Source organism: Hibiscus syriacus, unplaced genomic scaffold, assembly GCF_006381635.1.
Source record: "Hibiscus syriacus cultivar Baekdansim isolate YM2019G1 unplaced genomic scaffold, ASM638163v2 tig00111847_pilon, whole genome shotgun sequence".
Lineage (NCBI taxonomy): Eukaryota > Viridiplantae > Streptophyta > Magnoliopsida > Malvales > Malvaceae > Hibiscus > Hibiscus syriacus.
The window spans coordinates 2878585-2887650 of NW_024063200.1; the positions used below are offsets into that span (position 1 = coordinate 2878585).

Sequence of the window (9066 nt, forward strand, 5' to 3'; positions counted from 1 at the left end):
TAAAGGGCTGACTTTTGATATGCTTGATATAGGCTTGCTCCAGTCTGATGTTTTCGCATTGTAGCAATTCAGTATATTCTTCAATCGTGGGCACTATGTCTTCCCGATTAAAGGTAAAGCAGTTGTACCCCAGATTCCAGAATTGAATCAAGGCTCTGATCAAGGGCTCGTCTATCTTGACATGGAGTAGGAGTGCGATATCACCATACCGCTAGTTGAACTTCTGCTTTCGATCACCCTTCCAACTGTCCCAAATACTCTGTAACTCTTGGACATCGTTCTGCTTCAGGCTGACAGAGGCATAACTGACCAGTTCTGACACATAGCTTCCCTGAAGATTATCTCTCTTCTCTTTTTGAGTCTTCTCAAACCATAGTCGTACCACAGCATTTTTTTCTCTTGTAATACAAAACCTTTGTCCATTAATTCAAATTATTTGGATGTAACAAACTCTTTTTAGGGATCAATAGCCTCTTTTATGATGCAAATGCTAAAAAAACAACCACGAAAGTAAAAAGTTAGTAAAAATAAGAATAATAATAAAAATAAAGAGGAAAATAAGAAAAAAAAGGTTAATTGCATGGTTAGGGTAAAAATGTCCTAGGATTTGAAATGGGGTTTTAGGATAAGCTCTTTTTCTCCATGGTCTCCCGGTTTAGGTTCTAAAAAATGGTACCCGAGTTCTCCCTGCCGGTGCCCCCTTGGGCCTGCCAGACCCTTAGTCCTAAGCCCATTACAAGCTTGTGTGGACTAACTTAAACTCGAGAGGAAACATTCCCTTATGCCCATACGGAGAATAAATTCACACAAAAATATAAGGTATATGAATCCCGAAGGTTACTTGCTAGGCCCATACGGAGAATAAATTCTCACGAGAGCGTCGCTTTCACCCTCACTTAAAAAAGAGTTTGCAGCTCAGGTTTAGAGCCTTAGAGGAAAAATCTTTAAAAGCTGAAATCATTAAAAAAAATTACTTGAAAATGTAATCAAAAGTAAACAATAAGGATCGAAATGTTACCTTAAAATATAAACTTACCCTTTTCATTAAAAAGACAACTGGAAATTACCTTAGCCTGACTGACTTACCTGTCCCCAGCGGAGTCGCCAAGCTGTAGGAACCGTCTTTCGGTTGGGCCCGGAATTGGGCTTCAACTTAGGAAAATGGATTAGGAGTCGCCCCCGATCATTTATTTTAAGAATAAAACGAGTTCATCGGATACTTTATTTCTTACCTGATCTGTGTCTTACCAAAGATATGTTGGATTCAGGAGTCGGTTACAGTCAAGGAAGGGTTAGCACCCTTGAACTGCCCTTTAGATACTATGTAATTTTCAGTCGTCTTAAATTAAGAGAATTAAAAGTTTAAATTTAAAGGTAAAATTTGATCCGGACTACTTACATTTGATTGATTGAAAACATGTCCTTAAATAGCCGAGAAACGTGTTAGATACAAGAATGTTATAAAAGCAAATAAAATAAAAACCAATGAAATCAAGAAAAATAAAAAGGGTAAAGAAACAATAAAATAAAGATAAACAGTGAATAAAATAAACAAAATCACAATGAAGAAAGCGTAATAAAAAATAAGGAAAATAAATAAATAAAATAAAAAGGAAGAAAAAATAAAGACAAGAAAAACAAAATAAATAAACAAAATATAGGTAAATAATAGTAAATAATAATATATATACACGAAATAATGATATAAAAATGGTAATATACATAAATAAATATAATATACATAAAGATAATGCAACAATAAGTATAATGTATATATATATATATATAATAACGATAAAAAAGGGTAATATATATAGATAATAGAATGAAATATTAAAAAAGTAGTAATAATAAATAAATAAAAGGAAAAATAGAAAGGAAAAATAAATAAATATATATATTAAATAAATAAATATGTATATATAGTAAAATATAATATAAAAATGAGAAAAATAAAAAAATGAATTAAACTGCACATGGATTAAATTGAAAGAACCATAAACTGGAGATCAAATTTCAAAGCAATATTAAGGTGTAAATTCAATTTGGGGGTCAAAATAACTCTTTAAAAGAAATGAGGGACCAAAAGGATAGTTTACCTTATTTTCTTCAAAAACACACGGGTTACACATGTTATTGATCGGGTCAGTCGGTCCAAACGGGTTGCTATATATGCCAACAAATGTTTTAAAATTTTCATTTCTCTTCTTCTTCAAGCCAAACACCTCTCCCCCATTTCTAAATCCTCTCATATGTTCTTCCATATGAAGAACACGATGACATGCCCAGAATCCGGCCATCGTATGCCACCTCACCGGCTGCCGTTGACCGGCGCCGACCACCGTCATCGGCGGCGAAAAAAATTTATTTCTATTATTTTTTTAAAATCTCAAAAACTCTTTTTGTTCCTACTTTAAAAATCAAAAAATATTTCTTTCGAAATTTCGAAAACGAGCATGCAAAGATGATGAAGCCAGTAAGGTAACAAATTTTTACCTCTTTATTTCTTTTGAAAACGTTACAAAAGCTTCCGAGTGATTCGGTTGATTCTTGCTTGTATTTTGTGCCTAGTATTCACGTGAAAAATTCTATGTGTTTGTTTTCTAGTTACATGGGATTTATAGCAACGAAATAGACTATTTTTGGTTCTGAATCTTCAGTGTTTCACTTGGACTAAAACACTTGTTGTTTGGTGGTTGTTTTGCTTGCGCCGAATGCTTCGGAGATGGAGGCGTGCTGCGCGAAACGGTCGGAGGGAGATGCGTGAGTGGAGAGGGTCCTCGGGGAGCTTGTTGTGGCTCTGGTGAGGCTTGGAACTAGGGTTTCAAAAACCTAGTTTACATCAGTTCGGGTCACGGGTTTGGACCGGTTCGGGGCTCCAAGCGGCTTGGGTTCCTGCTGGGTTGCACATGTTGGGCTAGTAGTGTTTGTAAACGCGCCTGGGCCACATTTTATTTGTTCCTGGGCCTGCAAAATTTAAACAAATATAAATATGTGTGTAATAAAATATATTATATAATATAATTTATAATGTAAATATATTATAATATTAAAGTACGGAATTTGGTGTCTTCATTCTCTGATATTTGTTATGATCATTTTAGGTATCATTTAATTTTTCTCATTATCTTCTATTATTATATCAATTTAGATTTTTTTAAGTTACTTTAAAAGTTATAAAATTTAACGTATAATATCATTTTTTAAGGTTTATTATCTTTTTTGAATATTAGGGTTTGAGCCATCAGTATGAAAATTAAAAAATAAAAAAAATATTTTTCCCGAAAAGATGAACAATATTTTTAAATTAACTTATCACGCCATAATCGTCAACGAAAATTAAAGTATTAAAAGTTTAAAATTTTCAATGAATTTGATCGATTTTGCAAGAATTAGTAGAAAATCAATTGTAAAGAAAAAAAAGAAGAAAAATATATATATTTTAATACTAATTTTATCACGAACAATGAGTCACGATGCGCAACAATCAAACAATGACAGTAATCCAAGTTCAAGTTTTTTTTAAAAAAAAATAAAAAATAAAATAGAACCAACCAAATTGTTATACTGTTAATGATTAAATGATCTAATTATTACTACTTTTTAAATAAGATTAGAATTTACTAACATAATATTAGATTATTTTATTTTTATATGGATTTCAGACTGCTGTATCAATGAAAATAGAAAGTTGAGTTTAACTTATTTTTCAAGTAAATATATTCTCATTTTTTACAGTTAATTTTATCTATCTATTCTTACTCATCTAAAAGTCTTAAATCTATGTAAAATTAAAATGTTGTATGCTATACAATTGGATCTTATACTGTATATATATATACATATCATTACTTATATATGTGTTTGAGTGAAACTATAAATCAAAACCGTAATGAAAGTGCGTTTTGCATGAAATTAATGCATGTGTGCACATATGTATCATGTTCACGCATTATACAAAACATATTACATAAGAACATAGCATCCACACAAAGCAACACAATACGTTAATTTTACATAAGTATAGCAAAATATAATGCGAAAAGTTGATTAAAACACAAAAATTAATGGCGTATTGTCAGAGAAAATTCAAAGTTATGTCTATTATAAAGATAAAAAAGCATTTAGAACCAATATATATATATATAAACCCTTGAGGAAACTAATCAGTATTATGATCCTCACCTGCATGACTTTGATCATCATTTTGTGTTTGACTGAGACCTGCAACATTTCATTCATGAGAAATTTTTTCATGGAAGAACAACTACACATCATGAGATCTTTTGAGTTCAATAATGTGAAATGATTTATTATCTCACCTGTAGTCGTTGTACCATACGAAGGATACGTCGGGAAAAACGACGTTGCACCAAAAAATAGCTGCGGCGAGGCGGAATGTGCCGACGGTAACGGTGGACAGGCATTGCCATTGAAGTAATTTTCTGGTTGGTGATGGAATCCGTGGCTTCCAAACTGAAACGACGACAGAGATAGATTTGAACAAGGCTCCCAATGGTAGTTATTGTAAGTGTTTGAAGGCATGGAATTGGATGTCCCATTTTTGAACAATCCAGGTAAGGCTGGACCATGATTGGTTAATGGGAAAATTTGATTTTCTTGCTCTTTGATCCATTTTCCCTTGGTATCTGCAATATTTTACCTTTCAACCTGCACGTTTTTCTCTTCAAATTCCATGCATTGCTGATCTTTTTCGTCATCTTCCCCTCCACAATCTTTCATGAACATCGAATTTGGATCCCAAAAAGGAGCAACAGAGATGATTGGGATGGATTGTTGGCCATCAATGGCGGATGAAACTGAAGTGGTGGGAGCTTGTCTCAATATCATCTTTGGTTGCTTCAAGCAACCAATCCACAACTTTGCTAGGCTGGTTAAGGCCTAGCCGATCTTGCAGATCATATAATTGAATCGCCGCCGACACCGAAAGCCTAATCCGACGGTCCCTTAATCCCCTTATAGTACAAACTTTGCTATGCCGATCTTTACCGACGAAAGAACGCAACACTCGGACTATCCTCGGATTCCAAAACCCCGACCACTGCCTCAAACTCGATAGCACCTTCGAGAACTTGCTTCAGTCACCGCCGTTGATCTCTCCTTCTTGCTTTGCTTGAAAACAACCCTTTTCTCTTGAACTTGAAATCATCCTCTCATCATCATTCCAAACTCATATATATTGTATGTATTAAACTGAAACAAGGAATGAATTAGCCTGTAATTACACACAAAACAACTTCAAGATTCAAATAATTAAGGGCATGAAAATACAGTTGTTCATGAGAATTCAAGGATGTTTCAAGAAATTAGGTTATAATTCTCAAAGCATACATACATACATATATACATGCATATACATGCATACATGAAATACAGCTTGTTGCAGAATAAACTTACATAAATTGACAGATAAAAATGTTGCAGAAGCTCAATGATCAAATACTGTGGAAGCTTCTTTCAGGTATTTCTCAGAGCTTGGAGTTGAAGGACTTAAAGCTTATTGAAACAATAAGAATAAAAACCTAGAAAAAAGAAATCACAGCCTCAGGAATGGAAAAAGATGCTGGAATTTTACTGTAAACACATGTTGCTTGGTAATGGAGAAAGGGAAAGGTAAGACGAATCTGCGTCCCACACTCGTCGTCGACACGTCGATATCGAATAGAATATAACAACAGGATTTAAGTCTCCATAAAACTGTTTCTTACCGCACACTGAACAATCACCAATTAATTATGCATCATTCAAGTTTTGAATAGCAAACAAAGTAGACGATTAACTTCATACATACATACATGCATACATATAGACATATATGGGGACCATTCAGTACATACTAGACAAAAAGAGAAGGCTTATGCTTTATTGGCAACTGCAAATAGCTTTATCATGCGATGCATGCTTAGCTTGCTAGATGAGTTGAAACTGAAAATAAATAAATACCAACATAAAAAAGAAGATGCCTAATCCTTTGAAATGAGGTAAGTTAGAGTTCATATTGGAAGGGGAATTTTTTTTTATCAGATAATGTATTTGGTTAGAGTAGAGATAAGTACATAGCTAGGGTTTGCATAGGAGGGACCAAACATAGCTAGGGTTCTTTAAAGCATCTACACGCTGAGTAGAATTCAAGGACCATTTTCATCTATGGCTGCACTGAGAGTCTGAGACTCTTACACCAGACAAGATGGACTTTTAATTATATTAACTTTACCTATTTATAAGGTTGTTATAATATTCCAATATATATATATACTAGGTCCTAGGGTGATGTACTTTGATTGCTAATACAAAGTACCCATTTTTCAAATATATATATATATATATATATATACTTCTTCACATTTCTCACCATTTAACTTCAGTTTTCAAATCATTCTTTCTTCATTACATATGTATGTATGTGTGTGTATACATATATATCTAAAAATCACTATATCAAACAATATTTATTGAATATGGATTTTTGGAAGATGCTCTGCAGATCAGGAAACCAGTGCGTGCATTATGCAACTTAGATGAATACACACACACATGATCAACATGAAACTCTAAGAAGAACTGTATGCATGCATGTATGCATGTGTATGTGTGTCCGTATATATATATATATATATATAGAAAATGGTGATCTTCTGCAGAACTATAATTGAAGCTCTAAAAGAATCAGTCATCAGTGTAAGCTTGCATTTTGCACTGTTCAAAAGCTGAACTCAACTTTATATCCGAATTGTATCGAAACAAGAAAAAAATTTAACACTTCGAGGAACCCTACGAAAAACTCAGATACATCCTCAGCTTTGCAGTAGCCAGTATATATATATATATATATGTATGTATGTACATGTATGTATGCATGTATGTTCACAAGGTTTCATTCAAATAGTTATAAAGTGGATTAATTAAAAGGTGAAATCAATGGCTCGTTGTTTCCTTTTTTATGCCATTAACAGTATTGGTGAAGAGAAGTGGGGGTAAAAACAATGAAACCCTAATAATTCCCTCTTTATTATGATTATCAGACTAAAATGGTCCCTGCTTCAGTCAGAGACACTGTTGTGTTTCAGACAGATTAATCTCCTCAAACCATCAATTGAGATCAGTGTTTGATCTCCATGATGCAATCGCTCCGATCAGTAAGGGTTAATTTGCACTCTACAATTTCTTATGTATTGAATCAAATTTTAATCAGTAATTAAGTTGAATTCTGGTAGTTAAAGATTACAAAGTGATAAAATTTATGTAGACAAAAATCTTGTGAAATAAGATTTCTTAGTGATTAAATATTTAGGTCTACAAATATAGGGTATGTGTTAACATTTAAAAAGAAAAAAAAAAGCCAACTGAACTTTTCTGCTGATTTTACAAGCTGAGTTAAAACAGTTAAGATTTGAGTTAATTTAAGATGATACGTGTAAATTGATGGTTAAAGTTACTTAAAAAAAGGTAAATAAATAAATGTTAGTGAGAACAGCGGATGTGAAGGAGGTAAAAAAGACACGGCGTTCGTGGTCCATATCTGCATTCACCATTGACCCAACTGCGGCAAACAATAACATCAATGTCACCTCTAATTTCTCTAACATCAATGTACCTTCTTTATGTTTTTCTTTTTGGATAAATGCAAATGTATTTATTCGAATTACAGCAAGGTGCTATCAAATGTACATCTCAACTAACACAGAACCCTTTACACTATAAACAACTATCTATCTATCTATACCACCCCACACAATAAATGAGAATTATGCTGTGGGACACCTAAAATAAAGTTAATAAACAGCGTGATCGATAAAAATGATCATGTTAAAAGGAGAGCACATAATATTATAATTTGGAATCGAAAAAATTATCGGTCATGAGTAACGTAACAAGTTGTACCTAAATGCTATAAAGAATAAGAAAATGAGTTATAAATGGAAAATGTTATGAATTATTAACATGTTAGGTTGTGTCTAAAATGTTACTAGAGTTTAAGCTAATGGGGCCTTAGACATTCCTACGATAAAAAATAATTTAAAAGTTGAAATGTTATGAATATATAAGAAATGTGGTTGCGCCCAAAGAATGTCATGGTTCACTGAGAAATAGGTTGCGATATGTAATGTTAATATATTTATTAGTAAATAGATTGCGCTAAATGTTACCAGAGTTTAAGTTGATGAGGCTTAGACAATCCCATGATAAGAAATAAGTTAATAGTTAAAACTGATATGTATATCTATAATAAATACGGTTGCGCCAAGAATATCATGATTCACTAAGAAAGTAGGTTGCTATGGAATACGAATATTTTTATTATAAAATGGGTTCACCTAAAATGTTACTAGAGTCTAAGCTAATAAGACTTAAATTTTCCCGATAACAAAAAAGTTAAAAGCTGAAAATGTTATGAATATCTATAATAAATACGGTTGCGTCTAATAATGTCATGGTAACTAAGAATGTAGTTACGATATGAAATATTAATATTTTTATTGATAAAATGAGTTGTGCCTAAACTGTTACCATAATTTAAGCTGATGGAGCCTTAGATTTTCCCACGATAACAAATAAGTTAAAAGCTTAAAATGTTATGAATATCTACAATAAATACGATTGGCCTAAGATTGTCATGGTTCACTAAGAAAGTAGGTTACGAATTGAAACATTAATATTTTTATTAATATATTGTGTTGTGTCTAAAATGTACTTTAGCTTGAACAAAAATATGTTAAAAGCTAAAATATTATGAATATATAATAAGTCCAATTACGCCAAGAATGTTATCGGTGAAGAAGTAGCGATATCTATTCAGAGTGAATCAAGATAAAAGAAAATGAAAACAATTCGAAATTTTAAATATCGACACTTTTAGATATTGAAAAAGTTGAAGATATACTTATGTGGTAATGATCGATACTTTTAAATATTGAAAAAAATTGATAAAAATATCAAATTTAAAAATTGATACTTATGCAATGATGATCGATACTTTTATATATTGAAAAATTGATGAAGAAGATTGATAGTTAAAATATCGATACATATTATGGTGTTTGATAC

The 9066-nt window shown here is 32.2% G+C and overlaps 1 pseudogene; it reads right to left on the bottom strand.

The window, feature by feature from the left end:
- Positions 1-4143: 4143 nt before the first annotated feature.
- Positions 4144-5204, bottom strand: LOC120172242 (annotated as a pseudogene).
- Between the last annotated feature and the right edge of the window lie 3862 nt (positions 5205-9066).